This window comes from Bos grunniens, chromosome 2 (genome assembly GCF_055505025.1).
Source record: "Bos grunniens cultivar Pamir isolate PY7600 chromosome 2, Bosgru_T2T1.0, whole genome shotgun sequence".
Classification (NCBI taxonomy): domain Eukaryota; kingdom Metazoa; phylum Chordata; class Mammalia; order Artiodactyla; family Bovidae; genus Bos; species Bos grunniens.
Window position 1 is genome coordinate 114,172,712 of NC_141166.1, and position 27,728 is coordinate 114,200,439.

Here is a 27,728-nt window from a genome sequence, read left to right on the forward strand (position 1 = left end):
TTTAAAATATACACAAATAAATCTACCAGTAGCTGAATATTACAATGAACATTAAATTCTGGACTATGCTAGTTATGAAACACAAAGATAATGAGTACAGTTATTTAGTAAGGCAGTACTTCATAGCCTCATATGAGGCAAGAAATGGGGAACACCAGGGTCTAAGGATGTTGTTAATATTCCAGAGGGCCACATCTCTGGCATACCACTTTTTAAACTTGCAATATAGCCATTGAGAAATTAGATGTACCACTACTAAAGAACAACAACGTATAATGAATTAATCCTTTCCAGTCCAATCACTCTGAGTGAAGGGGCCAGTAGTTATTTAATCTATAAAGCTGAGGATCAGATCTGTGGTGTCTGTACCAATATACTGCCAGTCAGTGAAGCGACCAGCCAGATGGCCCCCTCCTGAAAAGCTCTACTCTCTTCTATGTGATAGATGGATTATAATTGATTAATCAGACAAACCTACCTTAGATTTGAAATAGAAGACATTCTGATCCTGGGTAAATCCCTTAATCTCTGCTCTCAATTTTATAAAATACAGATGATACTACCACCACTACCACTACCAACAACAGAAATCTTGTAACAATTTCACAGTTTTCTGATGTGCCAGGTCATGCTTTAACGGGCTTATGATCTGCCAAGAGACCAATGAGATGAGGGAGGCATGGGAAGGAATATTTGGGGAGTTATCCCCGAGGTCTGGAGACTAGCTCTGGCGGAGCTGTAAGAAGTATCTTTAGGCAAATAGTGCATCTGAAAGACATCTCAGACTCTGGGTGGGAATAGCAATAAACTTATTTTAGAGCCAAGTAACTAAGAGCTTCTCATGAGGCTCAGTGGTAAAGGATCCACCTGCCAAGGCAGGAGACTCGGGCTCAATCCCCGGGTCAGGTAGATTCTCTGAGAAGGAAGTGGCAACCACTTCAGTATTCTTGCTGGGAAATCCCATGGACAGAGGAGCCTGGTGGGCTACAGTCCACGGGGTCAGACACAATTGAGCACACACACAGACAACAAAGTTACAAAGGACCCACTGGCTCTCGTAACTGGAAGTGGAGAGGCGGACCATGCCCCAGGCTTAACACAGTCCTCAAGACCATTTCTTTCTGCCAGTCTGCCCTGCTACCCACAGGCTGACTTTCCTCGTGGGCACACAATGGCTGCTATGTGCCTCATTTGGATATGCTTCTGTTCAGCATTCCAAGGAAGGATCCTGAGGGTCATCTTGATTAGAGTCCTCCTTGGTATTGTGCTTCTCCAGCATTCACAACCAATCTGTCAAAATGGTTCTGCCTTCAAATCTTATCCGACATCAACATCAGGTTTTATTCTCTCACCATCTCTACTACCATCACTACGGCCAACCACCAACATTTCACCTGGATTACTGGAGTCATCTCCTAACTGGTGCCTCCCTGCTTCTGCTGCTCACCCTCCTGCTGAAGCCTGAACGATACTTTAAAAATGTAAGTTAGATCACATCACCACTCAGAGCCTTCCAGTGGCTTCCCATCTCACTGGAGTAAAAGCCGACAATCTCGCAATGCCCTGTGAGGACATGATCTGACTTCCCTGGAACCCCCGACCTCAGCCTCTGCCTTCTCCGTCCCTCTCATTACTCCACCCCGGTCACACGGGCCTCTTGGTTTTGCTAACAACAGGCCAGGTGTGCTCAGCTTCTGATCAGGGACTTTATACTGGCTGTCTCCTCTGCCTGGAACAGTCTTCTGAAAAACCACACGGCTCACCTGAGTTACATTGTCAGCGAGGCCTACCCAGGACACCCTGTTGAACCCTGTAATGCTTGCAGACCCTCTTCATTCACAACCCTTCCACACTACTTGTCTGTAGTAATGCTCACCTAGTGTATTTATTGATTTGTTGATTTCTTCCGCCCAGCTAGAATGTAAGGGATTTGAGTCTCTTTGTTTTACTGATGTATCTCCAGATCCTAGAACAGTATTCACTTCATAGCAGGTGCCCAAAAAGTTCTGTTGAATGAATGAATGAATGAATTGGGCTGGCTTGGACTCCCACTCTTCTTCTGAACACTTAGGACTTAGAATACCTAAGTCCTTAAAGCTAAGAGTACAACCTACCAAGCTGGGTGTCTCCAGAACCTGGAATTTAGGTTATGCTTCTAAGAAAGAATCAAGCAGAAATCAACAGATAATCAGTAAAGTTGACAGCACCTGTGATGCTTACTTAATATAAGTATTCTTGGATCCTACCATAAACTTATAAATCAAAATTTTGAGGGGCAAGGGTCACAAATTTACTTTTTTGGGGTCTGTTTGTCTCTTTTTTTAAATCAGCAGCTTCCAGCTTATTCCTTTGTTCACCAAAACAGAATAGTCTGTGGGGATCTTGTAAATGCTTGGCGGGAGCAACACAGGTATACTGAGAGACATAAATGGAGGATGGCAAAGAAAAATGAGATATGATAAACTGCATTTGTGGAGAAGGCAATGGCACCCCACTCCAGTACTCCTGCCTGGAAAATCCCATGGCTGGAGGAGCCTGGAAGGTTGCAGTCCATGGGGGTCGATGAGGGTCAGACACGACTGAGCGACTTCACTTTCACTTTTCACTTTCATGCATTGGAGAAGGAAATGGCAACCCACTCCAGTGTTCTTGCCTGGAGAATCCCAGGGACGGGGGAGCCTGGTGGGCTGCCGTCTATGGGGTCACACAGAGTCGGACATGACTGAAGCGACTTAGCAGCAGCAGCAAATTGCATTTGAACCCCTGGTGGTTCAGACAGTAAAGAATCCACTTGCAATGTAGGAGACCCAGGTTCTATCCCTGGGTAGGGAAGATCCCCTGGAGAAGGGAATGGCTACCCACTCCAGTATTCTTGCCTGGAGAATCCCACAGACAGAGGAGCCTGGTGGGCTACAGTCCATGGGGTCACCAGAGTCGGACAGGACTGAAGTGACTTAGCACAGCACAGCAAATGGCACCGAACATCAGAAAAAGAACGGGGGGCTTCCCTGGTGGCTCAGTGGTAAAGAATTTGCCTGTCAATGCAGCAAACATGGATTCAATCCCTGATCCAAGAATATCCCACACATCTCAGAGCAACTAAGCCTGTGCACCACAACTACTGAGCCTGTGCTCTAGAGCCCAGGAGCCGCAACTGCGAGCTCATGTGCTGCAACTTCTGAAGCCTCCGTGCCTTGGACCCTGTGCTCTGGAACCGGAGATGACGCTGCAACAAGAAGCCCGCTCACCACAACTAGAGAAAGCCCACATAGCAACAAAGACCCAGCACAGCCAAAAATAAATAAAATTAAATTTTAAAAAAAGAAAAAGAAGATATAAACAGAAGAAGGGAGATGTAATATGTCATCTGCAAACAGTAACCTTTTTTTTTCTCCCCAAATTGAGTTTGTCCCCTAAAGACTTGTGGAGAAGGCAATGGCACCCCACTCCAGTACTCTTGCCTGGAAAATCCCACGGACGGAGGAGCCTGGTAGGCTGCAGTCCATGGGGTCGCTAAGAGTCGGGCACAACTGAGCAACTTCACTTTCACTTTTCACTTTCATGCATTGGAGAAGGAAATGGCAACCCACTCCAGTGTTCTTGCCTGGAGAATCCCAGGGATGGGGGAGCCTTGTGGGCTGCCATCTTTGGGGTCGCACAGAGTCAGACACGTCTGAAGCGACTTAGCAGCAGCAGTAGCAGCCTAAAGACTTGGGAATGAATGTATATGGTTTAAGTAAAAATAAAAAGTTTAAGGTGTTTTCTAAGCCTCAACCACATCTAATAAAAGGACTTATATATTTAAAATTTTTGACCATTCCTTGCAATATGATGGAATAGGACTTGACCATTATAAATACACTGTGCCTATCAAGGACATAAGGAATCACAAAGCACACCCTTAATGTGTCAGAGAATGTAATAAGATGACCTAATTAGGGCAAAGTATGGGGAAAAAATAAGTTTCACATCAGGAAGGACTACTATACTCTACTACTACTACTATTAGCTAAAGATTTGTAATCGGCCCAAATAACTAGTTTTCTACGAAGCTTTTCCCGCCTCCTCCTTCCCACTGTCCTCTAGACCCACTAGAACTGGCTACTCCTTTGTGTCCCACTAGCTACTCAGTCTACTCAGGAATCGAGCAAAGCCTCTGCTGTAATTCTCTATAACTTCATTATTTTTTTAAAAAAATATTTATTTAGCTGTGCCAGCACGTGGCATCTTGTAGTTGCGGCATGCAAACTCTCAGTTGCAGCATGTGAAATCTTGTTCCCTGACCACGGATCGAACCCTGGCCCCCTGTATTTGGAATGGAGACTCTTAGCCACTGGACCATCAGGAAAGTGCTTGTAATAACATCATTACTTATATACATGTCCATCAGTGAGACCCTAAGCTCTTGGAAGATAAGGACCAGGTCTTGACTGGCATTCACAGCATCAGCACAGGCTATGGCGTTTGGTAGGTATTCAGTAAATTTTTGATGAATGGATGAATGTGCAGATAAATCAAGCTGTTGTCCTAATTTTCAATAAAAATGGAAGGTAACTCTGAAGTAAACTGTAAATTTAAAATTAAAAAAAGGAAAAAGTATTACAGTAATACAAGCAGAAAGCCACTGGTGCATCTCTAAGCCAAAAAAGAAAATCACTGGAAAGGTCAAAATTTATTAGATTGAGCTTGATTGAAATAACCATTAAGACCATTTTGCCTTGAACTCTGGATTTAATATGAACTTTTCAGTGATTTTCGTTCCCAGCCTGGGATCTTGATCCTTCAAAGGAAATCCCTAAATAGGCAAGACAAGTATTCTGGGCACTGAAGAGGAGATGTCTTTATACTTCAAACTAATAAGTTGATTTTCTAGCACAAATCAGAAAAGACTGGGTGGTCAGGAAAAAAGAAAACTGTTGCTTTAGTCTCAGGACTTTTTCCCTTCCATCTGAGTATCCAAAATATGATCATTTTTATCACCTAAATTATATAAAGTACTTTTCCTGAGTAACAGAGAAATACATACTGACTGTAGAAAAGTTGGAAAGGACCAAAAAACCATAATTCTACTCCAGCAGGGCATCAACTCTATAACTGGTTGTTTTCACTTCCAAATGTTGTTTTTACAGTTTTTTTTATATAATTGTAATTACTATAATAATACCTTTTTATGGTCCTAAACTAACAAGATAATTTCATTTATTAAGGGTTTTTTCTGTTTACTCTGCCCCATGAAGAGTTTTCCCTTTCTATAACTTCAAATTTTTCTAGAAAAATCTTTCTAGATATCAGAGAGATTTCAATCAATCTACAAACATTTATTGAACACAAGCTATGTGAAATATATCAAACTGATGTCAGAATATACACAGACATGTATGTTTCAAGAACTTAGCATATTAAGGAAACAATCCACCTTTATGTACACAAAGAAAACATGTCATGTCACCTCCTTCTTAATGGTAAAGGTGGCAAGGTAACAGGATGTAAAAGAGGGGTTATCCAGGGTAGCTTAGGAGAAAGGGGGCTCATGGTTCTGACAGATAAGGCTAGATAAACTCTACATGAATCATTTCATTGAATCCTCCAGTCAGTCTTGTTAGGTGGGTATTACTATTATTACCTTCATGTCATAGTGTTGGAAACTGCAGTGTAGTGAGATTAAGCAATTTGCCTCAAAGCATTGAGTTATTTGTCTTGTGGCTCAGACGGTAAAGTGTCTGCCTACAACCCGGGAGATCGGGGTTCAATCCCTGGGTCGGGAAGCTCTCCTGGAGAAGGAAATGGCAACCCACTCCAGTATTCTTGCCTGGAGAATCCCATCGACGGTGGAGGCTGGTAGGCTACAGTCCATGGAGTCGCAAAGAATCGGACATGACTGATCAACTTCACTTCATTGAGTTAGTCAGTAGTGGAGCTGAGATTCACTCAAGTCTTTCTCCAGAGCTGGGCTCCTGGCACTGGCTTCTGTGAGATGTCCAAAAGCCCAAGGGAGTTAAAGAATAAGGGGAGACATCCAATCAAGTACTAGCAGAAACTAAAGTATGAGCTTGTTACCTGGAGTTGGGAGCAGAGAATAAGGAAGGAAAGAAACAAATGCAATAAACATCCCTATTCAATGACAGGCTTCACAGACCACACGAGCAGGACAGGAAGTAAGGCAAGGTGCCTGGACCATTCTTCAGAGATGCTCAGCACTTTGGTTCTATTGGAAGACTGGGCTTCCCAGAGGGCCTCCTAGCTTTTTTAATTCGGACAAACTCGCCTTCACTCCACCACTCGGTAGAGGTTTGGGTAGAGGGGTTCCTGCTACAAAAGCATTCTTTTTCATGGATGCACAGTCCTGCTCACATAGCTCGTTTTGTGCTCACAATCACACATCTTAACCTGGAAGTTTATCCCGCACTTTTTCTGCCAGTTTCTCATTTGAGGGCAACGGATATTCAGACCTCCCTCTCCGAAATGGGAGTCCCTTAAAAGGGGTTAGTTGGGGAATCAGAGGAGTCACACTGAACATCAAGCCACCATGCTCCCGCCATTCAGACCTGCGCACCAGAAGCGAGGTGCACTCTTGGCCACTGCCTTCTACAGAAAGCCCCTCAAGGCCACACTCCAGCCTCACATTCGCGTTTTGGGCAGGAGCACATCTGAACCGGCCTCGGGGGCGGCAGGGCTTTCTGCCGCGGCTTCGGCGCTGACTTCCGCTTCCCTGCCCGGGCCAAGACGCCCCTGCTGTTCCCCGGGCTTCCCCCGTACACGAGAAACAGGAGCTGGCGCTCCCCTCGACGTAAGCAAGCACTCATCTGCCTGCTCACACAACTTCCAGCGCCCCGCCTGAATTCTGGAGGCGCGGGCGGGAGAGTGGGGCCAGGACCCTCCCCGCCCCAGCCCCGCCCTCCAGCCCCTCCCCCTCCCGTGCCTGCCGTTCCCCACCCCCGCGCCGCCCCCGCCTCTGCCCTCCCCTGCCCGCTCTTCCTCTTTCCCAACCCCCAGTCTCTTTCCTCTCTTCTTCTTCCCTCTCGGGTCTTAATCTCCCCTCCCCCTCCTCCTTCCCTCCCCCGCACCCCGCAGGTAAGGGGGCACCCGGCCAAAGTGAAGACCTTCTTCCCTCCCCAGGAAATTGGGAGCCGTGACACTTAACGGCCCTGGCTACGCCGGCCGCCTGTGTCCGGGCGATTCTCGACCCGGAGTCTGGAAAACCCTGAGCCAGTGACACACGCCAAACGGGTTAAAGGTGCCCAGAGGAGTTTGGAGGAGGCTCTTTCGGCAAATCTAGCTTTTCCCACGAGTGGCTCCTCCCTTAGGGCCGGGCAAGTGAGAGGCAGTTTGGAACCCCTTAGAGAAAATGTTTGGACACGCTCGGCCCGAAGGCAAGTGAAGAGTGGGGAAGATTTTAGGTGAAGGAGCAAAAGGCCCGGGTCAGGCCCAGCCCGCTCGCCTCTTCAAGGGGATTTGAGTCCCTGGTGTCCGTGCAGGCGCCCTCAAAGCCCTCGAGATGCTGGAACCACCGTCAGTGCCTTCCCTCGGTAACCCTCGAGGCTTCACTTGAAAACTATTTCCGGTTGGGGGAGGGGATTTGGACAACCCCAGATCCTAGGAGTTTAGAGCCAGCATTCTGATTTGACCAAAAAACAAAGTGCTGTGCTCAAGGGAAAAAAAAAAAGTTTTTTTCAATTGGAAATACAGGAAGATTTCCCGACCTGAAGTATAAGGATTGACTTAGGTCTTGACATTGCCTCAGGCTAGTTTTAGGTCTTGAATGAGTCAGTGAAGCTCTGAGACCATTTCTTCATCCATAAAATGGCATAAAAATCCCTACCCACAGGGTTGTTGCAAAGAGAAACTGAGGTAATGATGTGATCATGTAAATTAGAAAAAGCCATACAAATGTGAGCTATTATATCTTCTGAGATTTATGACTCAGTCTAAGGAGAAAAGAAAACAGGATACTGTAACCCCAACTCCCAGCAAGACCACAGAGAAAGCCGGATTTCCCAATACTGTTTTAGCAATACCCTGGAGGAGACTCCGGGGACCTGTGCGACTGTCACAAAATTCTTGCAAAATTGTTTTTAACTGGGATACTTGTATTTTATCATCATTTCTTAAAAGCTCATCATCTGAGAAGAGGGAATGTTACAATCAAAGTTGGGTGTCAAAATAGCGAAAATGTCATTGAGGATTAGGAAACACTCATTTAAGCCAGATAAACCCCCTTGCTTCTTTGTTGTTTTACTACAGAATTCCTCAGAGCCTTTGGTGTATTATGCTCCAGAAAACAAATTATTGTTTGTATTAATGTTGTACTAATAGTTGTACTAATGTTGATGGGATCCAGGTGTTTGCAACTTGGCATCTTTGTCGGCCTTAAGCTTTTACCCAGAAAGACCCCATCTTCCTTTCAGTGGGCAATAACCAAACCAGAGAATAGTGCAGACTACAGAATCACTGGAATAGACTCCAGGGGACATCTCATCGTGAGCCCTTAACACAGTGTCCTGGACATGGCTTTCCTGCCCCATGTGCCTGCCCTCCACCCTGCAGACTTCTGACTCATTCAGCAACCTTCACCCTCACTCTTCCCTGTCACCTTGCCTTCACCCTCTTGGAACTCGGGAACTCTTAGGTTTGCCAATGGTGCTTGCTGCGAATGTTTTCTTATTTAAAGGAAATGGCCTCAGTGAAGAGAGCCCAGTTTCTTCTCTAGGCCTCTGTCCACCCTGCTTCTGTTCCAGCCAAGCCATAGTGGATTTTTCCTCATCTAGAGGGGAGACCCTGCCTAGCTTTTGGCTGAAGTCACTGACCTTATGGACATGAGAGCCCTGTGGATATTGTTGGTCAGGATGAGGCTAAATGGGCATCATGTTTTTCAAATGTGAGTTTACTAAAAGAAAGATATTAAATGATAATCCATATGGCTTGCGGATAAAACAAAATCATGAAGGTTGTTCACAAATGGCTATAGTAAGGGAACATTTACCCAGTGAACAACTCAGTGAGAGCAAAAGGGAGGGAATCCTGTGTGTCCAGCCTGAGCCAGAAGGGCCTTCCCTTATGTCGTCACACCTCCACACTCTTCCCTGAGTGGAGCTTCAGCCGCACTTTAACACTAATAGTGAGAAAATCCTAATGTTCTTGACGAGAAAGCTCATGGGAATTTTCAGCAGGAGGGAAGGAGTATTCATGACACTTTATTCCACAATTAAAACGGCGGGGATTACCCTTGGATGCTTGACTTCCTGTGCACAGAGGAGAAGGGCCACAACTGTCACTCCGCAGCAATAAATTGCCAATTTAATTATCTGCTAACGTCCTGCAAACTGTAACTCACTTGATATTTCCTCCAAGAAAACATCTCCAAACTGTCAGCCATCTCCCCTGCGTCCTAATTATTTTGTCACTATGTTGGTTCCATTTCTTTTTTCCACAAAATGGGTCCTTCCGCATTGGCTGATCAGTTAGCATTCTTTAAAGTCCAAATCTGATGGATTTACAGTTTCCCCAAAGCCGCTGGCCATTTGAGCCAAATGCATCATCGCCAGACGAAAGTGAACTGAGTGATTCCATTTCAGCCATTTGTCAATACCTCAGAGGAAAAAATGTCAGCAGCACATGACAGTGATCAAAACAGTTATGAATTTGAATTTGGCTATACTCCTTTAGGATTATAACTGCATAATAGTAACCATCTATGTTAACCACCTTTACATTTCCTAGTTTGTCTATGGTTTAATTTTCTACCATAATTCTTGGCTTAACAACTATGGGTAGGATAACACCCAAGGAGCTAGAGATTTAGAGTATATAATAATAGTAATTACAAAAACAATAATACTTAACAGTTAACAAGTATTTACTATATGCTAGGCCCTGTTTTGAGCACTTTGTATGTAATAACTCATTTAACCCAACAAAAACTCTACGAGATAGTTATTGTTATTATCCCCATTTTACAGATGAGAAACTGAGGCACAGTTTTTTTTAAGGTTACAAAGCCAGGCAGTCTGCCACAAGTCCATGAAGCAGTGGAATCTTCTTATCATAAAAAAATTTTTTGAATACTTACGATAGGCAAGTGAACTGCTTCACAAGCACTCTCTCATTTAATTCACACATGAACCCTATCAGTTCAGTTCAGTTCAGTCGCTCAGTCGTGTCCGACTCTTTGCAACCCCATGAACAGCAGCACGCCAGGGCTCCCTGTCCAACACCAACTGCCAGAGTCTACCCAAACCCATTTCCATTGAGTCAGTGATGCCAACCAACCATCTCATCCTCTGTCGTCCCCTTTTCCTCCTACCCTCAATCTTTCCCAGCATCAGGGTCTTTTCCAATGAGTCAGCTCTTCACATCAGGTGGCCAAAGTACTGAAGTTTCAGCTTCAACATAAGTCCTTCCAATGAACACCAGGACTGATCTCCTTTACGATGGACTGGTAGGATCTCCTTGCAGTCCAAGGGACTCTCAAGAGTCTTCTCCAACACCACAGTTCAAAAGCATTAATTCTTCCGTGCTCAGCTTTCTTTATAGTCCAACTCTCACATCCATACATGACTACTGGAAAAACCATAGCCTTGACTAGACAGACCTTTGTTGACAAAGTAATGTCTCTGCTTTTTAATATGCTGTCTAGGCTGGTCATAACTTTCCTTCCAAGGAATAAGCGTCTTTTAATTTCATGGCTGCACTCACCATCTGCAGTGATTTCGGAGCCCCCAAAAATAAAGTCTGACACTGTTTCCACTGTTTCTCCATCTATTTGCCATGAAGTGAAGAGACTGGATCCCATGATCTTAGTTTTCTGAATGTTGAGCTTTAAGCCAACTTTTTCACTCTCCTCTTTCACTTTCATCAAGAGGCTTTTGAGTTCCTCTTTACTTTCTGCCATAAGGGTGGTGTCATCTGCATATCTGAGGTTATTGATATTTCTCCCGGCAATCTTGATTCCAGCTTGTGCTTCTTCCAGTCCAGCGTTTCTCATGATGTACTCTGCATATAAGTTAAATAAGCAGGGTGACAATATACAGCCTTGACGTACTCCTTTTCCTATTTGGAACCAGTCTGTTGTTCCATGTCCAGTTCTAACTGTTGCTTCCTGACCTGCATACAGGTTTCTCAAGAGGCAGGTCAGGTGGTCTGGTATTCCCATCTCCTTCAGAATTTTCCACAGTTTATTGTGATCCACACAGTCAAAGGCTTTGGCAGAGTCAATAAAGCAGAAATAGATGTTTTTCTGGAACTCTCTTGCTTTTTTGATGATCCAGCAGATGTTGGCAATTTGATCTCTGGTTCCTCTGCCTTTTCTAAAACCAGCTTGAACATCTGGAAGTTCACGGTTCACATATTGCTGAAGCCTGGGTTGGAGAATTTTGAGCATTACTTTACTAGCGTGTGAGATGAGTGCAATTGTGTGGTAGTTTGAGCAGTCTTTGGCATTGCCTTTCTTTGGGATTGGAATGAAAACTGACCTTTTCCAGCCCTGTGTCCACTGCTGAGTCTTCCAAATTTGCTGACATATTGAGTGAAGCACTTTCACAGCATCATCTTTTAGGATTTGAAATAACTCAACTGGAATTCCATCACCTCCACTAGCTTTGTCTGTAGTGATGCTTCCTAAGGCCCACTTGACTTCACATTCCAGGATGTCTGACTCTAGGTGAGTGTGAGTGATCACACCATCGTGATTATCGGGGTCATGAAGATCTTTTTTGTACAGTTCTTCTGTGTATTCTTGCCATCTCTTCTTAATATCTTCAGCTTCTGTTAGGTCCCTACCATTTCTGTCCTTTATTGAGCCCATCTTTGCATGAAATGTTCCCTTGGTATCTCTGATGTTCTTGAAGAGATCTATAGTCTTTCCCATTCTGTTTTTTTCTTCTATTTCTTTGCATTGATCTCTGAGGAAGGCTTTCCTATCTCTCCTTGCTATTCTTTGGAACTCTGCATGCAAATGGGTATATCTTTCCTTTTCTCCTTTGCTTTTTGCTTCTCTTCTTTTCACAGCTATTTGTAAGGCCTCCTCACACAGCCATTTTGCCTTTTTGCATTTCTTTTTCTTGGGGATGGTCTTGATTCCTGTCTCCTGTATAATGTCACAAACCTCCATCTATAGTTCATCAGGCACTCTATCAGATCTAGTCCCTTAAATCTATTTCTCACTTCCACTGTATAATCATAAGGAATCTGATTTAGGTCATACCTGAATGGTCTAGTGGTTTTGCCCACTTTCTTCAATTTAAGTCTGAATTTGGCAATAAGGAGTTCATGATCTGAGCCACAGTCAGCTCCTGGTCTTGTTTTTGCTGACTGTATAGAGTGTCTCCCTCTTTGGCTACAAAGAATATAATCAATCTGATTTCGGTATTGACCCATCTGGTGATGTCCATATGTAGAGTCTTCTCCTGTGTTGTTGGAAGAGGGTGTTTGCAATGACCAGTGAGTTCTTTTGGCAAAACTCTATTAGCCTTTGCCCTACTTCATTCTGTACTCCAAGGCTTAATTTGCCCGTTACTCCAGGTGTTTCTTGACTTCCTACTTTTACATTCCAGTCCCCTATAATGAAAAGGACAGCTTTTTTGGGTGCTAGTTCTATAAGGTCTTGTGGGTCTTCATAAAAGCGTTCAGCTTCTTTAGCGTTATTGTTCAGGGCATAGACTTGGATTACCGTGACATTGAATGGTTTGCATTGGAAATGAACTGAGATCATTCTGTCGTTTTTGAGATTACATCAAGTACTGCATTTTGGACTGTTTTGTTGACTTGATGGCTACTCCATTTCTTTTAAGGGGTTCCTGCCCACAGTAGTAGTAGATATAATGATCATCTCAGTTAAATTCACCCATTCCAGTCCATCTTAGTTCACTGATTCCTAGAATGTCGACGTTTACTCTTGCCATCTCCTGTTTGATCACTTCCAATTTGCCTTGGTTCATGGACCTAACATTCCGGGTTCCTATGCAATATTGCTCTTTACAGCATCGGACCTTGCTTCTATCACCAGTCACATCCACAACTGGGTATTGTTTTTGCTTTGGCTCCATCCCTTCATTCTTTCTGGAGTTATTTCTCCATTGATCTCCAGTAGCAAATTGGGCACCTACCGACCTGGGGAGTTCATCTTTCAGTGTCCTATCTTACTGCCTTCTCATACTGTTCATGGAGTTCTCAAGGCAAGAATACTGAAGTGGTTTGCTATTCCCTTCTCCAGTGGACCACATTCTGTCAGACCTCTCCACAATGACCCGTCGGTCTTGGGTGGCCCCACATGGCATGGCTTAGTTTCATTGAGTTAGACAAGACTGTGGTCCGTGTGATCAGATTGGCTAGTTGTCTGTGATTGTGGTTTCTGTCTGTCTGCCCTCCGATGCCCTCTCTCAGTGCCTACCATCTTACTGAGTTTCTCTTACCTTGGACGTATCTCTTCACGGCTGCTCTAGCAAAGCGCTGTGAACCCCATAAAGAAGTGCAAATAAGCTCCTTCCTCAGAGAAGGAGCTTAATTTCTTTCCTCTTGAGTGTGGGCTAGATTTAATGTCTTGCTGGTAACAAGGATACGGAAAAGAAAATTAGTAACTTCATAGTGGCAAAACCTAGCAGATAACACCTTAGCCAAGTGACCAAGGTTTACATCATCTGTAATATGTCCTGCTCATATCATGAGCCCCTTGATACAGTGTCATGAGAAAGGCCCCTCCCCTTTGGGGTCTTCTTCCCAAATATTCATAACCTCAGTCTAGTCATGAGAAAACATCAAGCCCAAGCCAAAACTGAAGGACATTCTACAACATTCTGGACCAACACTCTTCAGAAACATCAAGGTCATGAAAGACAAAGAAAACCTGAGAAGCTGTCACAGGTTGGACAAGACTAAGGAGACAGGACAAGTACCTGGTGTCTTGGATTTGATAGGGAGTGGAAAAAAATCCGATGTTAGCAAAAAAATGGGTGAAATTTGAACAGAGTCCATGGTTAATAGTCTCCTGTCGATGTTCGTTTCTCAGTTTTGGTAAGTGTATCATGACATATTAGGTATTAACAGTAGGGGAAGCTAGATGAAGGGCTTAGGGGACCCCTATGTGCTGGCTTCAGGGAGGGAAGGGCCCAGAGCTTGAGGACTGGGTGGAAGCTGTTGATAATCCCTTGCCCCTGTAGGTTGCTTTGTGGTTCTTAGTGCTTCCAGATGTTCTCTCCTCAGACTGGAGCCCCCTTACCCAGTCTCGGGATTTTTTCCACCAGCTTTTGAAAGCCTGGCAGGGGCTTGTGAAAACAGGTAGCCAGATTAGGGAGTGGCAGAGTGGGCATGGAGACAACATCTTGGCTTGATGGTAGAAACTAAGAAAATCAGAATTCAACATGGACTTTAATTAATAATATATTATTACTGGTTCATTAATTGTAAAAAATGTTCCATGCTAACATAAGGGGAGGTATGAGGGTGGGAGAGGCTAATATGGCAACTCTGTACTATTTTCTCAACTTTTATGGGAAATTAAATTCTAAAAATATAGTCTATTTAAAATGAAAAATAGAGGACTTCCCTGGTGGCCCAGTGGTTAAGAATCCACCTTCCAATGCAGAGGACATGGATTTGATACCTGGTCAGGGAACTAAGATCCCACACACCCCAGGGCAACAAAGCCCGTCCCTGTGCCACAACCAGAGAAGTGCACACGCCGCAACTACTCACTCCTTGTGCCCTGGAGCCCACGCTCCACAAGAGAAGCCCCCCAAGAAGGCTGCGACTAGAGAAAGCCCACGTGCTGCAATAGAAAGCCGGCACCGCCTCGAAGACCCAGCACAGCTAAATTAAAAAATCACCCTGCCTGTGCTTCTAAGGTAAACGGAGCATCCGAATTCACTGAAGGTTCAGCAGAGCTGCCCTGGTTTGGCTCCAAGGGACTTGTGATAATGCCACAGAGAGAATGCAACAAGCATCAGAAGAACCACAGAGATGATCGAAGGACATGGAAAAGGAGGACACAATTAGTCGAAAGAAAACAGGAAAGGGAGGGCAGGTGGGAGAGCAAATGAAGGACACCATGGGCTTCAGGCCATCTGTTTATGTGGCTGCCCTGCCCCATTGTTCACCCCCCTTACCCACTCCTCTTCTTCCTAAATCTGTTGCCTTTTAATAAGCTCTATGATGATGCTACATACTCTGTCCCTGCAGATTCCCTCTCTAGTTCCTGCTCTGTGTCCCAGGATACTCCCTGCTTGTGGCTTCCCTGGGGCCTGCCCAGTGGGCAGGGAGGAGATTGGGGTCTGAATCATGAGGTGCCTCCCCTCTCTGTGTGTCTCTCCTAGCCTGGGGCCCCAGCAGAGGCCACAGCCTCTCCCTTCAGCTCTCCCTGGCTTCTGATGATCACTTCTCCTTTTGTCCCTTTAGGCCTAGTGTGTCTATGCTTCCCCACAAGGGGCAGTTCTGGGGCGCTGCACCATTCCTTGCTGGTTTCCCTAAAGTCAGCCCACACTTGTGCATCCTCCCTTTATTAATCTCTTCTCAGTTACTCAGTCAAATGCATCACCTGTTTCCTGCTGGGACCACAACCAATATGCTCACTGTCTCTTGTTTATCTTGCCCTTTAGAACAGAAACTCCATGAAGGCAGAGATTTTGTATGCTTCCTCCACTGCTGTGGCTCTTAGAAAATATTTGTTGAATAAATGAGTGAATGTTCATATTATCTGTACTCATACAGTAGTTACTAATCTGCATGTGGCTATGGAGCACTTGAAATGAGGCTGGTGCCACTGAAAATCAATTTTAAATTTTATTTAAGTCAGACAGCTATATATGATTAGTGGCTACAGTACTGGTCTAAGGAGACTGCCTGAGCTCAAGCCATTTCTCTAGCTACTGAGGTCCACTCTGCCCCAATAGGGGTTGAACAGGAATGACTCAAAGGCCTTGGCTATATCCCTCACCCTGGGGAACTGCAATGCTAGGCTTTCTGGCATTCTCTCTAGGCTGGCAAACTTGGGAACATGTGTCTTGCTACTATTATACATTTACATTTTTATTTCATTGCAAACTCAGTGTTCCTTGGGTGGTGGTTGTTGTTTAGTCGCTAAGTCATGTCTGATTCTTTTCGACCCATGGACTGTAGCCCATCAAGCTCCTCTGTCCATGGGATGTTCCAGGCAAGAATACTGGAGCGGGTTGTTATTTCTTTCTCTGGGGTATCTTCCCAACCCAGGGATTGAACCCACAACTCCTGCATCTCCTGCATTGGCAGGCGGATTCTTTACCACTAAGCCACCAATAGAGTTACAGTGTGCTCACCAGGCCCTTACAAAGTCGCAGCTTACAAAAGAGCTCTGGCCCCTAGCCAAGGGAGTCTCCAGCTGCTGACTGACCCTGCCTGGAAAGTCAACTTGGAAAAGACACGAATGTCCTAATCCTCTTCCAAACCACTCTAAGTAGGTTTTATCCAGTGACCTGTAAAACCAAATTAGTAAAGGGACACTTTAATTCCAGCTCATTAGAGAGCTTCTAAAATCTTTGAAAAAGCCAACACAGCAAATTTTTCTGTGCTGGGGGGCTAAGAAACCCATCAGTTTTTAAAGCAAAATGTCCTTGCTTTCCCATGGTTTCTCTCACATCATGCAGCATACAGAAGATATTTTCTAAGGCTTTCACAGGGGGTCCCTGGTGAAGGTGGGAAGCAGCTGTCCAGAAGGAGAAAAATACGGTTGCCCAGCAAGGTCAAGAGATTTTCCCCAAGTTCTGCCAAGTTTGGTCCCCCTTCTGGTCTCCTGACTCTCATACAGGGAACATTTGCACTGTTCTGATTATTACCCCAGGAGCTGGTTTATTGCACAATATCAGGAAATAGTCCATATGAAATCCTGGCCCACAGAGTGCACATGTTCTGCTTTTTATTCTGCAGCTTTTTTATACAGTGTGTTTTCCTTTCCCATAATGTCATCTGGAAGCAATTCCTCCCAACAGCTGGATTTGCTTTCCCAATTGGTAAACACGTAAAATGGAAGGCAGGCGAAGATGCTGCGTGTCACCAGAGAGCCCTTTCCCCACCCGCTTGGCTCACGTTCTGAGGCTTATCTTGGGTCTCTGCACAATCCTCATCAAAACCGAGAATGTCTTCAAACAGGCGACCGACACTGCACTCCCTCCTTCAGAGGGGTCAGTGTGTTCTTTGGGGGACACATTTTCTGAATGCTTTGCAGATAAAATGGATCAGATGCAGACCAGATTCCAGCTTGCCAGGATCTCTGCACTCCATGTGAGGGCCGACAGAGCAGCATCTCCCAAAGTTCCCACCATCCTGGTGCAGTCAGAACCTCTGGGGTCCCCTGGGGAGCCTGAGAGCAGAGCCCTCCCAATGCCACGGTCACCAAAGCCAGTAAAGAGAAGAGAGGAGCCCAAAGAGCCCTAAGTGGGTCATCAAAGAAGATGAATGTCCCCCAAACACACTCTGCAGGAACATTTCCATAGGGACACAAGCAGAAGGGCCGGCCTGCGCCGTGGAACAGCCAAGGCCCTGAGCCCAACTGGCCTCTGGGTGTTGGCGCACACCTCTTGGCTCTGTTCACCAGCATGGCTAGCTGTGGTCCTAGAGTTCCGGGGGCACACTGACGCTGGAATACCACAGTAGAGGACAGAGCTCAGGCTCCAGGCACTTCCTGCTCTCATGTAAAAAATGTTATTCTTTAGAGCAGAGTTCCAAATCTAGGGGAAATCAGCCTCACATATGGCTGAACTCTCAGAGGGAACATGAGGGTATGCCAGTGACCAGATATAGGAGAGGACGTGTGCAACCTGGCATCACTGCGTGGATGACCTCAATGCAGTGCTGGCCAGCTTCAGGGTGGGTGTGGGAGTGGGAGGGACTTCTGTCAAGTTCCACCAACCCTGTAGGTAGACAGGGCCCGGAACCCATGAAGGGGCTTCCCTGGGTTGTGGGCCTTTGAGTGCAGAGTTCTCCCTGCAGGAAGCAATGGGCATCCCTCCCATTGGACGTATAAAAGGAGAGTTAGGGGCAGTGTTCACCAGGGGACCCTGAGGAGGGTGGCTGCATCAGCCCCTCTGCCCGGACCCAACGGCATCATACATTTCCCCAAATCTCACGGTCTCATACCTGGAATTTTGAAAACCTGCGATTCTGGTTCCATGACAGGGCTGATACCTTCAGACTGTGGTCACTTTGGTCTGGTCACCTGAACTGCTCTGGGGAGGGGGAGCCTCAGGATACACTTGGAAAGCATCACAGATGCCTAGGACAGAGGATGGGTGGTGAGAGCAGCCCACTGGTTCACGCTGCCCAGTGATCCTCTAGATTAAAGCACCAGAAAAGACGTAGCAACCAAATGCAAGTGTGCACCTGGCTTGGATTCCCGGTTCAAACAAGCTAATTATAAGAAGGCATTTTTGGATAATCAGGAAGATTTGCATTTGGACTATGGCCACACCACCTTGACCGTGCCTGAACTTTCATTTGGACTGGGTATAGGAAAATATTTAAGACTTTATTGTTAATTTTTATAGGTGTGATAATGGTTGTATGGTTATTATATAAGAAAATGTCATCATCTCTTTAAAAACATAGGCTAAAATATTTAGGGGTGAAATATGATGTCTGGCACTTATTTTAAAATACTTCAGGAAAAAAAGCTGATGAAGCAAATTGGTTTCTTAGTCCATTTGAGCTGTTGTAACAAATACCATAGACTGAGTGGATTACAAACAATAAGCATGTATTTCTCACAGTTCTGGAGGCTGGAGGTCCAAGATCAAGGTGCTAGCAGATTTGGTGTCTGATGAACCTCTTTCAGGTTCGTATATGTTTGTCCTCAACCTCAAAGTGGAAGAGGTGAGAAAGCTCTCTGGGGTCTCCTTTATTGGGATCCACCCTTATGACTTCCTGCTGCTGCTGCATCGCTTTAGTTGTGTCCGACTCTGTGCAACCCCATAGACGGCAGCCAACCAGGCTTCCCGTCCCTGGGATTCTCCAGGCAAGAACACTGGAGTGGGTTGCCATTTCCTTCTCCAACGCATGAAAGTGAAAAGTGAAAGTGAAGTCGCTTAGTCCTATTTTTGCGACCCCATGGACTGCAGCCTACCAGGCTCCTCCATCCATGGGATTTTTTAGGCAAAAGTACTGGAGTTAGGGTGACCCTTATGACTTACCACCTGCTAAAGGCCCAACCTCTTAACTTCACAGTGGGGATTAGGTTATTCAACACATACATTTAGGATGGAACATAAGCATGCAGTCTATATAGCATGTGGCAAGTTGTTAATGCTTAAATTCAAATAATGGGTATGTGGGAGCCTTTTGTTTTTAGTAAAATGATTTTTAAGTTTTTAACGGCCGCATAGTAGTCTATCATGTGGTTGAAGAAGAGTTTTTTTTAATTAATTAGTTTTTAGAATTGAGATATAACTGATATATTGTCAACACATTCTGTGTCTAAGGTGTACAATTTGAGATTCTTTATACTTTGATATATGTTGAATTTTTTTATAATAAAAAGTTTAAAATACAGACTATTTTATCACAAAAACAAGAACCAAACACCATTCAATGGTGGCTGAATTCTGCACTAAGATTCTTAATCCTAATGGCTAAACCAGGGGTCAGCACTCAGGTATAATGGGGAGGTGACCCCTGCAAGCTTTGACCAGGAGTTTGACATACCTCCCAGCTCTTCTGCCTGGTCAGAAGTGGAAGGAACTAGTCTCCCAGGACAAACACAGCCTTCTTCGCTCCAGTTCCCACTGGCCTTTAGGGCTGTGGTTTCCTCCTGTGCATTAGTGCATGAGAAGTTTGGGGCCAGGAGGAGCTGAAGTAGGACACAGACCACATGCCACTGTAACTGCCAAATAAAGCTCTGGTAATTCCAGCGTCAAATGATTCTTGCTGCCCTCACCCCCAGTGTTTCACTGTCCCATCAGTGCTGACTGTCCTCCTACACTGGTTCACACACAGACTTGTAAATCAGGAAGAATCCTCTGCTAGTCCCCTCTCCTCCAGGGGCAAAGGGAAGGCCTCTACTTAGAAGAGTTGGTGTAGGCATGGCACTTCATTCTCTTCCTAGCCCTGGCTCTTGCCACCTTCCCAACTTCTGCCTTCCCATTCCAGGTTAGTCTACAATAGTTAGCCTTAACCTGGTCTTGGGAAGGAGAGGATTCTTGGCTAGTTTCTTTCTTTTTTTCATACTTTTTTTTTTTTTTTGGCTGCATAGCATGGCACATGGAACTTCCCTGACTAGGAATCGAACCTGTGACCCCTGCAGTGGAAGCACAGAATCTTAACCACTGGACCACCAGAGAAGTCCCAGGTGATTCTTTGCTAGTTTCTTATCTTCTCTTTCTGGCTGAAACAGTCTTTTCTAGAAAACCATCTTTTTTCCTCCTGCTTGAAATATGTGGAGTTTTCTATTTTCCTTCAAGTCCTGAGTGAAAGGTAAGTACATTTTCATGGTACAGGGCCATACATGGTACTTTCTCAGGCCCAGCCTGGGCACCCAGCCCTCTGGAACGGAAAAAGGCCTCCCATGTAGAGGTGGGGTCTAGAGAGTGCTACTGCCGAGAACCTGCCCAAGCTGTTGCCAGCATGTTATAAGGAAGACTGCTCTAAACAGAAAACAGAAAACAAATTTGAAAAGTCCTAATTACACTTCGTGAGACTAAAGACGTAATATTCTCACAACATTTTAAATATGTTCTCTAATTTTCCTTTTTTTCCTTCCTGTTTGTCTCAATTATAAGTTCATGAGAACTTACTTTCATTTTTTAAATTTCTGCTCATTTTTAGTAAATACTAAGGGTACCAGTACGACACAAACTGTACTGGTGTGACATCACACAATAGCTCAGACATTTTACTTGTCGGTGGATACATGAAAGTTCAAATTCAGTCTACAAAGGAAGATTGGAGAAGATCAATGGATAAAGCTGTGAGTTATTCAAAGCCAAATCTACAATAGTTGAAAACGATGCCCCATTTTCAGCCCAGCCCCAACTAGAATGTAAGTGCCTTGCAGGCATGAAGGTTGTCCATTTTGTACAGAGCAGTGTCCCAGTGCCTAGAACAGGGTCTGCCACATATAGATGCTTAATACTTACTGGATGTATGAATGGTCTGTGCTTTGAAATTCTTGTAGCCACTTGTCACAAGCTACCATTACTATTAGCTACTATGCTATGCTAAGTCACTTCAATCGTGTCCGACTCTTAGCGACCCCATGGACTGCAGCCTACCAGGCTCCTCCGTCCATGGGATTTTCCAGGCAAGAATACTGGAGTGGGGTGCCATTGCCTTCTCCGACTATTAGCTACTATTGCATCATAATTCAAGACAGAAAGTTTCTCAGAAGCAGAAGTAAATCTTTCTGTCTCATAAGAGCTACATCATCCATAACTGGGATTCAATAACTGTCTATTGAACAGATAGAAATCCGTTCTGTTGGGAACTAGCTAGTTATTAAATAATTTAAAAACATAATCCCACATAGGTCATGAGAAAAGCCATCGGCCATGCTATAGAAATGAACAGTTGCTGGAACCCCAGAAGTTTCTAATGTACTGTGTGGCAGGGAGGTAAATTTCCTGCCCTAGAAATCTGGCAAAAGAATTCGCTTGAGGATTTAAGTCTCAGAAAAAAAGACCGCGGGAAGGAGGCAGAAAAGGGGGAGGTCTTTTCCAGGGCCAATAGATTAAGGGTATTTAGATACCACTTAAGAAAGGAACCAGATGCCAGCTAGGTTTGTGCTTCAGTTTAACCACATTCCCTGCAAAACTTGCTTACAGGAAGATCAGAAGCTTTGGCGATCATTACTGAAAAGGATTCAGAGAAATTATTGCCTACTCCCGGTTGAAGAGAGAACAAGTCCTGGTCTTTTTTCAGTGTCAGCCTCTACTGAGATGTGCTGTTGTCAAATCAAAAAGGGGACAGATCTGGAATTTTATAACTCTGATGAAAGTGAAATAAAAGGAGATCTGTATCATCTTGATCAAAGCATGTGCCACCTGAGTCGGCTCCCTGTCTTGTCCCTTGGCCTTGGCGACTCTCCTGTGCTGGAGGTTAAGGATTTGTTAAAGAAGATGGGTTTTGATTAAGTGTCACATTTAGTGTGATGTGACATGCTCTTTATCATTGCAAGGGAAGGTTGGGGGCCAGGAGGAGCTTTAGAGCTAGTTCCCAATATAAATTAGGAGTCTTGGGGAATGGGTGCTTTGCAGTCAGCCTTGATCTTTCTATGGCCCAGTGAATGTGTGTATGTGAGAATGTGCACACATGTGTGCGTGCGTATGTGTGTGTGTTTTTGGAGAGATGGCAGAAAGTCAGTTTTCAGGTGCCTGTGCTAATGGGCTGGTTACCCCTACTTGGAGTTTGACTTGCAATTGTAACGCAAGGCTCCAACTCTAAATTTGTCCACATTCTTGATGTGCTGGGCAAAGGTCTCCGCACCTTTTACTCTTTTGGCATTTCAGTGTTGCTTAGGGAAATCTGTAAGCATTCATTCATTCCTCTTGGGGACCACAGCACAAATTTGAAGATGGAGAAGGAGGAGGAAGCATTCCAAGTGCCACATGCCATTTCTAACCAGAGGCTGTGGGTAATGGCTCCCCTGGCTTCACCTAGAAAAAGGGGAATAGGCGGAGCCAAAGTCACCTCCCTCCAAATCTAAGATGTGCCACACACCTTCAGATTCTGATTCTGGCTTAGCATGGGACAGTGAGGACAAAGAGAAAATGTGGGCACAGAAGAGTCCCAGGCTAATGGGATTGGGGGTCTAGGAGAATATCCCAGAAGGGACCACTCCCTTCTGGGAATATCCTCAAAGGCACCCCCTTTCCAGGTTAATCTTCCTAAACTACTACTGGCATCAAGAACCTTTCCTGCCCAGAACCTTCCATATCCCTTATCTTCCCTCCCATTGTCTGTGAAAGAAAATCCATAGCCGTGACCCTGGTACTTGATGCCGCACAGCCTGAGCAGCACCAGGCCAACCCCTCTGCTGCCTCCCTGGTGATTTCCTTGCCCCGTCTCTCAGCCTTTGCTTGTGTTGCTCCCCTGCCTGGTTGGCCTCCCTGTTTCTCCAATGGAAAGCCTGCCCATCCTCCAAGGACTGACCAAAGCCCTTCCTGTTTCATGAAGGAGTCATGGCTCCCTGGGAGAAGTCCTTTTTTTATTCCAAAAATATGAGTGGAGGGTGTACTGGTTGCCCACAATTGCTCCAAGCACCTGGAATAAGAGAACAACACAGGTAAATATGTCTGCTTTCAAGGCTTGCACAGTCAGGGGGAAATGTGCAGTAAACCCTAAAGATAAGGCATAAGTAGTAAGTAAGTAGTATTACTTAGTAGCTGACAGTTGCTATGGGGGAAAAAAGGAAGAAAATAGAGCAGGGAAAGGGAGACAGGAGCCCCTGACGTTGGAGAGCAGGGGGCTGGCTGCCGTATTACAGGGTGATCACAGTAGGTCTCAGTGTTGGTGGAAGAGAGAGGCACATAGCAGCGACAGACACCAGAGGGGAGAGTTCTGGGCGGTGGGCACATCTGGGGTGCCGGCAGAGCCATTCTCCTGGATGGATGGAGGGTCCCTCCTTCCTCTTCACTTTCCAGGTGGCCCTGCAGGCGATAGAGCTCTAGAAAAGCGTCTATGGACAAAGGAAACGTAAGAAAATCCATAATGTCAAATATTGAACAGAAAGGCCTTCAGTGTTAGTTATGGCCAGCTCTGCATTAAGGAGGAAGATAGCAAAGCAATGGAGAGGTGCTTCAGTTTTCATTGCTATGTTCAAAGAATTTTTCTTTAAACTTTTGCCCATTAAATTAAATTTACTTATTTATTTGGCTGTGCTGGGTCTTTAGTTGTGGCATGTGGGCTCTTTTACTTGAGGCATTTTGGGCAGTTGTGGCATATAGGATTCAGTTCCTCAACCAGGGATTGAAACCCGGTCCCCTGCATTGGGAGTGTGGAGTCTTAGCCACTGCACCACAAGGGAAGACCCAAAGGTAGTTTTTTTAATTAGAAAAAATAGTTTCTGCTCCTTTCTTACTACGGAGGAAACAGTTTTAAACATATGTCTGAAATGATGTACTATCACACACTTTTTAAAGGTTAAGTAAGCACCATAGGTAAAGTTGACCAGCCATCCACGGTTCTCAGTATATGGGATCTTGCTTCCTGATTTCACATTAATTTCTGAAAATTAGAAACATCATCTCCAAAACATGTTAAGAGGGTTGTAAAAAAGATTGTTTTATTTAATCATCTAGTTGTAGAAATGGAGTATATTTTCTTTAAGAAGCAAAAAACTAAGATCATGTCACTTCACATCATTAATGTATGTCATATAGGTCAGCAGGGAAAAAAATACTGTGATAAGCTTCTCTCTTCCATATGCAGAAGGCTTTCTAGTCTGAGCTTTATATGCTTCCTATCTTTTCACAGATGCTTCTTTTTCTGCTGCTTTTCATTCTTTCCCACATTTCATGTTAGAGGATTGATACAGCCTTTAAAACTTTATTAACAGGAGCAAATCCATTATCCACTGATTTTTTTCTCAGAAGGCATGTTAACATTCAGATAGCCTGGCAGTTTCATTCTCATGAATACCCTAACCATGAAAAAACTCTATAGAACAAAAATCCAATGAACAGAACAAGAAATCTATTGAGTTTTGGAATGTCTGCTGCATTGGATCAGCCCAGGATTATGAAACCTAAGCCTCCCATTGTAAACAGGAAGCTGGCTGCGGTCCTTCATACTATACTGTCCATTTGCTCTGTAGGCCAAGAAAACTGCAGGCCTCCAAGGCCACGATCATCAGTCATGGATCCGACACTGGGAGGTTCCACAGTGACATCATCAGTCATTCCTCCGATGATGAGAATAAGACGCCACCAGCAGAGTGCACACCGTCAGGTCAGCCACCCGGGCCGCTTCTTCAGCCCAGTTTGGGACATCAGAGCACTACGCGTGGGATATAGGGCAAAGTCTCCATGTTTTTGGCAGCAGAAGAAGCTCTCAAACCCTGCAGGCTACCCCAAACCAGCTAAGATGATTTTTAAAAGAAATTAAAATTGTAAAAGTATAAACTGGCAATTATTTCTTGATATCAAATACATTCGTGAAATTGCAAGCACCCCTGTACTTCATTAAACAGTCACTCACTGTCTCCTTGACTGATTGCTGACTCACCAGTTCCCCTGCAGTTTGGCCAGGGCCCTCATCACAGACACTGGCCTGAGGCTCTCTAATACCATCCCTGGGGACACTCTTCCAGCCTCACTTGCACTTGGAGGTTATCTCTCTCTCGTTGGGATGGAGTCTGGAGTAGAGTCCCTGAGTCTTCACTTCCTTCCCCTACATCTTTGGGCAGCTTAGCCCATCTGTGCCTCAATTCACTCATCTATAAACACAGGTTTATCCTAACACTGATCTGCAGCTCACCTGAGATGATCCACGCAAAGCACAAATCAGGGCCAGGCACACAGTCAACCCACTTGAGTGCTCAGGTCTCTTACTGGCCTCTCACCCAAGGTTCAAGCCTCCTGGTACAGCTTTCTTCCTCTTTCTGCTGGAACCACTCAGACCTCACAGATCCTGCTCTCTTTATCGTGTTTTCTCCCACCCCATGAGTGCTGAGGCCTCCCAGGCTCTCTGCCTGCACTTCCTACGTGGCCTCTGCACAACCACTGCAGCGGCTCCAGTCCCTGCCCCTCACCATTTATACTGGTGGCCCCATCTGGTTCTCTATCCCAGCCTCTCCCCCGCCCTCCAGACTAAAGTATCCACATACACCCAGCACCTGTATTTACCCAGAGGTCGCACAGTCTGCTCGACCCAACCCTGTCTCTGGCTGCCCTCAACTCCTAACCCCCACCACACCTGCCTCCTCCAAATCCTGTCTGTCTTTTCCACCCCATGCTGTCTCTCCCATCCTGTCATTCTTTCATTTAATCCCCAACACTTGGGAGAATTAACAAGGTTAAGAAAGATCTTTACAAAGCGGTCCCTACTCACAGGGATCCCCCGGGGGCCATGGGCAGATAATTACAATTCAAAGAGGTTTGATAAAAAGAAGCACAGGATTTAGGAGTGAGGGCAGGAGGGGGCCTACCTAGCCTCAGGGGTCAGGGCTGGCTTCTTTCAAGACGGCATATTCAGCAGGGACAGACTTGCATACATTTTCATCTAGTAGAAGGGCAGAAGGCAATGGCAACCCACTCCAGTACTCTTGCCTGGAGAGTCCCATGGACGGAGGGGCCTGGAGGGCTGCAGTCCATGGGGTCGCACAGAGTCAGACACGACTGAGCGACTTCACTTTCACTTTTCACTTTCATGCATTGGAAAAAGAAATGGTACCCTACTCCAGTGTTCTTGCCTGGAGAATCCCAGGGACGGGGGAGCCTGGTGGGCTGCCGTCTATGGGGTCGCACAGAGTCAGACACGACTGAAGCGACTTAGCAGTAGCAGAAGGGCAAAGTGCAGTGGGAGGCCTCTTAATCAACTGCTTATTAACTGAGGCAAGAAACAAGGAGACCTCCAAGACCCAGATACTCTCACCTGTGGAGACCCTGTCCTACCTTAGAACAGGCTTATTAATACTATTATTATTATTATTTTAGCCACACCCTGAGGCATGAAGGCTCTTAGTTCCCCCACCAGGGATTGAACCAGTGCCTCCTGTAGTGGAAGCATGGACTTCTAACTACTGGACTTCCCTGGTGGTCTAGTAATTAGGCATTCAAATACACGTCTATCCCACAGGAAACAATTATATTGCTGTTTCAGAGAGATTTATCACTTTGCTTTTAAAAATTATATAGCTACCAAAAAAATAATTTAATATATACTAGCTATGAATTTCTCTCAAAGGTCATGAATGTCAGAAACCTGAACATGAGAAAAATTTAACCTACAAATGGATCTCCAATTTAATGACATTTTTATGAAATCAGAGGTAACAATGAAAGAAGCTGACATAATTTACATTTTGTAACCACTGCAATAAATGTCTGTACATTTCAATTTTGTACTTTTCTTCTCATATTTTTGAGCTCCTGCTTTCCCCACCCCCCAAACCTCTGGATTTCAAGTGTTTAAGTAGGGCCTTGGCACTTTTGTGGCCCTGGTGATAAACCGGGGCTTAGAGAATTCACTGGGTCATCAGAGCCAAGCCCACATCATTCAGGATGGAGAGGACGGTTGGTTCATGTTCTCCCCCAGAGGGGCCAGCTTTCAATGCTGGTTCCATTCCACCCAGGATGGTGACATTAGACTCCTACACACAGACTGGCTGGTGTGTAGGGACCCGGGAGAAATAGAGGACAGCGCCTTCTGAAAGGAGTGGAAGGCACAAGACTGACTTTAGAGCATTCCCTCCTTTACCAAAGTAATACAGGCTCATTCAATAAAACTAGATAACATGGGAAAGTACACTAAAAAAATTATATCCCACGTAAACCTGTTAACCAAACCACAAGCATTGCTCTTTTTTTTTTTTCATCTTCTGGTGATTTTCTCTGTGTAGAGTTGTTTCCCTTTTTTTTTTTTTTTGGTGTAGTTGTAATTGCTGTGCCTACTACCTCACATTCTGCTTTTCCTACATATTGCATTGTGTTCCCTTCTCTCACTATTCACTTCAGCTTACTGTAACATGTCCAGAAAATGTCATCATGGGATTTATCAAAAGTTTCTTAACTGTTGCCCTATAGTCAACCACTTATAATTGCTTTCAATGTTTTGCTTGTACA

General features: G+C 45.0%; 1 pseudogene; it reads right to left on the minus strand.

Moving 5' to 3' along the window:
* Positions 1 to 24,232: 24,232 nt before the first annotated feature.
* LOC147378568 (oligosaccharyltransferase complex subunit OSTC pseudogene) lies at positions 24,233 to 25,866 on the minus strand (annotated as a pseudogene).
* Positions 25,867 to 27,728: the final 1,862 nt, after the last annotated feature.